At 45.3% G+C, this 8,026-nt stretch overlaps 1 pseudogene; it reads right to left on the bottom strand.

Annotated features, from left to right (window-relative positions):
• Window positions 1–5,197: 5,197 nt before the first annotated feature.
• LOC111949094 (tripartite motif-containing protein 16-like) lies at window positions 5,198–7,644 on the bottom strand (annotated as a pseudogene).
• Window positions 7,645–8,026: the final 382 nt, after the last annotated feature.

The raw sequence follows: 8,026 nt of genomic DNA, 5'->3' as shown, positions 1-8,026 counted from the left end.
CAGAACTGGCCAACCGTGGACCTCAAGAGCCTCAACCCTGCCTGTTTTCCTGCTCTCCCTGGACGCTTTCATGCTGACTACCTAAATAAGATGTGTTCAGTCAATCAGGATGCAGAATCACTCTAATCAGCCACAAGGTGGTCAGGGAGGATTGCAAAACAGACAGGGTTGTGGCTCTTGGGGACCAGGGTTGGCCAGCCTGGATGTAGGATCTTGGTTCTGAACAGATGCTTCTTACGACCCCTAGCTTGTCATGACCATGTCTACATCTGAACTGCTTGCCCTTCTGGCAGAGGTGGAAGTGGGTAACTTGACTTGTTGTGACGCTTAAGACTTAGACTGTAGTGCAGGAGTGGCGAACAAGTTTGACACCAAGAGCCGAAGTTTTTCACTGTGAGAGTCAAAGAGCCACACCACACACTGACCTGCCAAGACGTACACACAAAAACACGCAATTAAAGCCATGTTATTTTCCATAAAACACTCCTCTCCCTACAATACAACAGCAAGTATTGTACTTGTGTGCATTTCAAGGAAAGTGTCCACCTTCAATACACACAAGCACCTCTCTCTCATCTCATAAACACACACAAACACAAAAATAGCAAATTAAAATATTCACACAAGCATGCTCAGTCAGGTGTGTTTTCCAAACTACATCTCAGAATTTCTTACCTTGCTGGAGTGATGGGATGATGATCTCAGTGGGATTTCTCTTGTTTCTTGTAATCCTCAACAGATCAGGTTTATATTTAGTTGTAGCCTCTCTGAGCAGCTCCTTTACGTGAGCGTCAGTCAGAACGGACCGATGCTTTGTTTTCACGTGTTTCAAGGTAATAAACAGGGACTGGCAGACATATTGAGGAGAACATAAACAGCAGCTTGAGAGCAGCTCTTTTACACGCGGGTATTTCTCCATTCTCCAAAACGTAACAGGGCCTTCTTTCAAAGAGATTTCCGCTCAATCATCTCAGGTTTGCTCGCTGCCTCATCAGTGACAAGCGGGGATCTCAGGCAGTCAGTCTCTGCATTAAAGGATCCATGAGAAAAGTGATCTTCGGTCGTTTCTGCTGCAGGTCCTCAAACCGCAAAGTAAAGTTTCCGTCCAGCAAGCAGCATCACGTTCTGCTTTATTCATTTGGATTGCAGCCTTCTGCTGTGAGCTCCTCAAAGAAGGAAAGTGGGATGATTGCCGTTTTGAATGTGCACTTTGAAAAGCTCCAACTTGTTGATAAAGGAGGCAATTAGTGTCAGATCAGGAAGAGTTTTTATTTTTTCCCTGGGATACGTTTTGTTCTTTTCTGCCATTAACTATTTTACTGCTTCCAAAAGCTCATAATAATTAACATAGTGACTTGCCATTCCGTTCAGTAAAAAAGTAAGAATGTTCCCATTCTGCCTGTGTTTATTTTTATACTCTGAATATGATGAAACGCAAGAGCCGCATGCTTATTGTCGCGTGTTCGCCACCCCTGCTGTAGTGGTTGAGGTGTTAGGAGTGAAGTGCTTACCGGCAAGGCTATACGGGTCTGTCTGGACATTATTTGTTGAGCCGGAGAGCAAAGTGTTGAGTCACGGGAAGTGCTTCTCATGTTAAGAAGATTGAGGAACACACCAGTCCTGTCTCTATGAGACTTTTCCATGAGTGGTTTTGCACTGAATACTGCCTTCTCAGCAAGACCATTAAATTGTGGATATTTAGGACTGCTTCTGACATGAAGGGTTACATGAGGGATTTTCAATCCCAATGCTTTGCAAAATCCTTGAACATCTGGCTTGTGTTTTGAGTTCCATTGTCTGTGAGAAGAACATGAAAACCATGAACAGCAAAATGTCTCTTTAACTTGCTGATGGCACTGGATGATTTCAAGTCACTCAAAATGTCAACTTTGAACCAGCCTGAGTACGAATCGACAAGCACATGGTAGTGTTTACCATGCCATTCAAAAATGTCAGCTGCCACTGTGGACCAGGGGAGTTTTGGAACTGGGTGTAGGAGAAGTGGCTCCTTTTGCTGTTGTTTCTTTGTGCTGTTGCACACTGCACATAAGAGATACTCCTCTATTATGTCTTAAGATAAGATAAGATATTCCTTTATTAGTCCCACGATGGGGAAAACGCAGAGCCAAGGATGTTCCTGGCTCTGCGTTTTGTCACTTCTATTCCTGGGTGTCCTGCATCCACTAATTTTATTCTCTGCGCAGGGACTTTGGAACAACTGTTTTGTGGCCTTTTAAAACAATGTCATATTCTACTGTGAGTTCATCCCGGTATGGAAAAAAGGGTCAAAGGGCAGGGTCTAACTGTCTTTCCTTCCCTGTTTGATCACAGTGCTCAGAGCTTTGAGCTCCAGATCTTCCTTCGTGTGCTTTCTCATTTTCTCCAGGCGGTTGGTGGAGATGTAGCTGACGGACATGACGTAGAAAGCACAAACAAAGAGCCAGAAGGTCCTTCTTGATCAGTGCATAGCGTCTGTCTGTACCCGCATTTACATGGGCAAAAGTAATCGGAAAGAACGCCTGATTGGAAAGAATATGCGTCATGTAAACACGCTGTTCGGAATACTCTGCCCCGATCAGCCTCGTTCGGATCAAACTTTCTTTACGATCGAGATAGGTGGGTTATGCCGATTGTTGATCCGATCGTTGTGCATGTAAACGGTTCATTCCGATCGTGTGTGACTTCTGCTCTGGTTTACGTCATGCATAGATGGTGTTTCGCTCAGAAAGCTTTGGAGCTCATACAGGACAGACCAGCTGCTCTGCTGAGGCCCTGTGAAAAGCGCAGCTCCGCTCTCGCCCCCTGGCTCTCCCCTCTCTTTCACCCCTCACAAGGGAGATACGGAGGGTATGCGTGTCCACGGACGTATTGACCCGGCACCTGAGCTCTGCGTTCGGGCTCCGGTGCCAGTGGACCGAGTGAACCTCTCTGAGCAGAGCAGCCGGATTTATTAATATGTGTTTGAGGGGAGGGTGCTTTGTTATGTGTGCGTTTTGTTGTTTTGTTATGTGTGAGACTTCGGACTGCGAGCCGAACCGCCGCTCTGGGTTAGCGGCTGCCGGACTCACGAGAACCGAGCAGCGCTTGAACCGCCAGCTCATTAAGCGGCTTTGGGGCAGTGTGTGAGCGCCTTTTCAGAGCAGAAATGCCGCACAGTCCTTAGAAACAGTTTGAAAGATCACATGGAACTGTGTTTACAGTTGTGCCCCGACAAAATAAAGGCTGATGTTATTCCCAGACATTTACGTGCAGCCAAGCTGCAGATTGCAGCGTTTCCCGCATGGTCCTGGATTTTGTGTCCATCCAAAGGCTAATGTTGTTAGCGCGTGTTAGCCTGTCCTAACACTGGGTTCTCCTTCCAGCTCCGTTCTTCCACAAAAAAAGCACTGACCACACGGATTCAATATAAAATGATGAGCGAACAGGCACTTCATAATACTCATGACATTAATAAAAGCCGGTTTGAAAGATCGTCTCGTATATTACCGAGCTGCTGCATAAATATATGTGGCAGCAAAGGTTTGTTTACAACGGGACACATTTTTCTTCCGGTATTTTCGACAGTACTGCGTATGCCCAAATGATTTATTCCGACCGAAAGTGTGACCCATGTGAACGTTTCTTCTAATCGGAAAAAGGTTTTCTGATCCCATGTGCACGGGTAAATTTTAACCCGACCATCGATCCGATCAAGATATTCTGCCCATGTAACCGCGGCTACTGTTAAGGGGAATCAGGACGACCCAAATGCAGGAGCAAGGAGGCAAGTGGAATGAGGAGAATAATTTAATTTAGCCAGAGGTTCAACTCCAAACATAACAAGATATATTTTAGCCAAGCCAAGAACATGAAGAACCAACAGAAAACGACACTGGAGTACAGAATCAGGTGAGCCTAAAAAGAACAAACAAATTAACTAAAGTGCAGGCTGTGCACACTTTAGGTAAGACAGGAGAAGGGGCGGAGCCCTCCAGGAGCCACAGCCAACCTGCACAAGAAACAAAGGAGAGAGAACAAAAAACAAAACAAAAGAAAACTCCCTGCTCTCAGACAAGGTCCTTCTTTACGCCTCCTTTGTCGTCCTGAACTTATGCTTCAAAGTTTTCAGTTCCTGTCTTCTATTTTCTAAAATTACAACATTTAAAGAAAAAGTGTCTGTATCTTGGCCCATATGTCCTGGTAAAACCACCCGAGCCCGTGGTCCAGTTAAACATCTTTAGGCCCAACCTGAAAGAGGTCAAAGAAGCAATGAAGCTGCTAGATCATGCTCCTCCCCAGGTCCCAGTAAACTACCCTACAGAGTCTATAAGCAGTGCCCCAAACTCCTTCAGCCACTCTGGAGGACTCTGGCTGCAGAGGGAGTCTGGATTGTAGAAAAAGAGAAGCCAATAACATCATGCAGTTTTGTATAATCTTCCTGTATGGCCATTCAACCATGCTGCAGCTTCCGATCAGTGGCCTTTCAGACAAGTTTAAGGTCACATGAGCCAGGGAGCTGATGATATACTCCTCTGACACAAAAGTTGCTGCAGCACTCACCACCACACAAGACTGGAAACACCAAGTCAACCTGGGAAGACAACTCAAGTTCCCAGAAAACATCTCTGCCATTTCACTCCGCCCAGACATGGTGTTAGCATCAGAGTCATCAAGGCAAGTGGTCCTGGTTGAACACACTGTTCCCTGAAGAGACAGAATAGAGGAGGCCAACAAACGCAAGCAGGTAAAATTCCATCAACCTAGTGTCAGAATGCCGTTTCATCAGGGGTGTTAGAATCATTTCATCTACACGTCAGAGAGATTGATAAAAAGTGATGAAGTAGATGGAAAGTATCAACGTATTTGTCCTAATGAATCTGCAGTCTGTGTGACTATGTTTGATTAAGACAAGTTTTTCCCTCAAGGACAATTTCAAAGTAAAAGCTGAGGAAGGCAGCAGCACAGAGAAGTTTTCCAGAAACAACATGGTTTCAAGAACCCGTCTCTCTGAAACCCTCATGAACTTTCACCTTCAAACATCATTTAAATGTAATTAATCTGTCCGTTCAGTCGAAAAACATTTACTGTATTTTCACGACCATAGAGCGCACTGGGTTAAAGAGGGTTTTAGAGTAAGTCTTAAGGCGTGGACACGTTAAATCATACCGGTAAATCATGCATGCTAGTGTGTGTTTAAAAAAGGCAGCGGGAGCATAAATGAGTTGGTTGTAATTTATTTTTAATTTTTTGAGTCATCAATCAGCTTTCAAAAATCCATCAAAGTCCTCATCCTCTGTATCTGAGATGAACAGCTGGGGTAAATTTCTATCAAAAACACCAATTCAAATCAATTTTATTTATATAGCCCAAATTCACACTGCACTGACGTCAGCCACATGCATCAAGGCAGATCAGGATAGCAGACTTTGCTTTATGCGTCCATTGTCAGGCCTTCAGGTCCCGCATGCAGCTTTCCGGTCAGCCCCGGCGTCCCTCCGCATGGTCGACGCCCCTGTCTCACAAGGCTCCCACTGCATCCTAAATGTCAGCGTCGAGCTGGCGATCAGCTGGTCTGCCCTTCCTCTGCTCTCACCCAGAGTTTCCTTCCTTATGAAACGCTTCAGCTGCGCTGCGCGCGTCTATCTCAGGTGCTTGTTCGTTTCACTCCAGGGCAACTGCTCCGAGTTCCCTATAAGCAGTGGTGAGGAGTTCTGCCCAATGAGGTCCAGGTGTGTGCTATCAGGTCCATGATCCAAACAATTAAACCGCATGCAAGAGTAAGAAAAACTCAAAACAGCACAACACACAAAACCACCCAACACCAAAAAGAAATACCAAGGATCAGCACAAAAATCAAACACATTCCAATCCACCTTTGACAAAAGTCAGCAGCGCTTTGTCCATGTTAGTGACGTGGCAGATAAATCCCTAAAAACAAACATTTCACTTCTTTCAGGAACTATTTGAGTTTACAGAACTCTGCTGTGTCTCCAAAATAATCCAACCTCAGTCCAGCATGGAGCGTCTGAGTGAATGTGGTCTGGACTCTGTGGAGGAGAGTCATGCTTTTAGAGACGCTGTAGAAGGACAGAACACCTGCTCTGTGATCCAGGTACACTCCTACTCTGGAGGAAACAGGAGTAGAGATGGAGGTTTTTATGTTGTTGTGGTAAAATGAGAAACTGTGTGGAGAACAAACTAATGACCAAGATATATCATTATAACCATATCCACTTTCATCTCCAGATCTGCTGATGTTCTTGTATGCGACTGCTACATCAACATATTCCCCTCTCCACTCCACCTCCCAGTAACAACGTCCAGTCAGACTCTCTCTACTCAGAACCTGGAAACAATCAGTAAATCTGTCTGGATGATCAGAATCAGACTGAGGTTTTTCCATCACTGTCACCTTTCTGTTCTCCTCTGACAGTAACAGTCGTCTGTGTGCTGTGTTTGGATCCAGTGTGATTTGACGTGAATATTTGAAGAAGTCAGCTCTGCTCTTTGGTTCTGGTTCTGACAGTAAAACTCCACATGAGTGACTGTCAGTGAGATGTTTGTCCATTCCTCTCTCAGAATGTCCTGCAGTTTGTCTCTGAGCTCTGACACAGCTGCTGTCACATTCTCAAAGTATCTCAGAGGACGGACATTGATGCTGGATGAGTGTGTGGACTCACTGAGTGGTGGCAGTGAGGGGTAGTTGAGCAGAAACTGGCTGTGATCCTCTGTGAGTGAGAGCTGCTTCAGCTCAGCGTCTCTCCTCTTCAGCTCAGTGATCTCCTGCTCCAGCTCCTCCTGAAGATCATTGACTCGACTCACTTCAGTTAGACGCTGGGATCTGATCTGTTTCTTCACATCAAAGCTTCTTTTCTGGATGAAACGGATCAACTGAGTGAAGATCTTCTCACTGTCCTTCACTGTTTGATCAGCAAAGTGATTGATGGCCTCCACCTCCTGTTGAAGCAGCTTCACCTCCTTCTCTCTGTCCTGGATTCTCTGCTGGATTTGTTGTTGACTCTCCTCCAGCTCTCTCTGCCTCTCAGTCCTTTCTGCTGCAGCTGAGACTGTGTCGTGGCCTCTATGTTCTTCCACAGAGCAGAGATAACAGATACACTTCTGATCAGTGCGACAGAACATCTTCATCACCTCATCATGACGGGAGCAGATGTTCTCCTGCAGGTTCTTGGAGGGTTCCACCAGCTTGTGTTTCTTGAATGCAGCTGCATCCAAATGAGGCTGAAGGTGTTTCTCACAGTAAGAGGCCAGACAGATCAAACAGGACTTGATGGCTTTCCGGTTTCTTCCAGTGCAGACATCACAGACCACATCTTCAGGTCCAGCATAGCAGAGATCAGCAGGAGCAGCTTGGAGTCCAGTCTTCTTCAGTTGATCCACTAAAGCAGCAAACATGAAGTTTTTCACCAGAACAGGCCTCGGTATGAAGGTCTCCCTGCACTGAGGACAGCTGGGGAATTTGTCCTCTTCATCCCAGAATCCTTGAATACACTTCATGCAGTAGCTGTGTCCACAGGGAATAGTCACCGGATCCTTCAGCAGATCCAGACAGATGGAACAGCAGAAGGTTTCTTGATCCAGATCAATTCCTTTCTGTGCCATTTCTCCTCTCAGACACAAAGACTGTGAGAGTTTCACTTCCTCAGAAATCAGTATGACTCTGACCCTCCCATCAGGTGTTTTCACTGTGAGTTCAGCCAATCAGCTTCTTTCTTCTCTTCCTGTTGGTTACGCCCATCATGACAGAGGAGGAGCTGCAGTTCTTTCTGCAGAGAAGGTTTCCTCACAGCTCGTTTCCCTTCATGACTATTAATTTTCTAATGTTTTATAATCATGAGGATTTCAGGATCAGATTCCACTTTTTGGTTTCCCAGAAGACTTTAATGCAACTCATAAACATTTATTGGTTTTACTGTCAGTCAAAGATCATAAAAGAGACAAAGTACAAAGTTAATCATGGTTATCAACAAAACCTCTGGTTACTAATTTGGAAATAGAAATAATTTATCTTTTAGCGAGATTTCATTTC

Source organism: Oryzias latipes, chromosome 17, assembly GCF_053564925.1.
Source record: "Oryzias latipes strain Hd-rR chromosome 17, Olatipes_Hd-rR_3.1".
NCBI classification, from domain to species: domain Eukaryota; kingdom Metazoa; phylum Chordata; class Actinopteri; order Beloniformes; family Adrianichthyidae; genus Oryzias; species Oryzias latipes.
The sequence above is the reverse complement of the archived record's forward strand: the minus strand, read 5'-3'. Positions and strand labels throughout refer to the sequence as shown.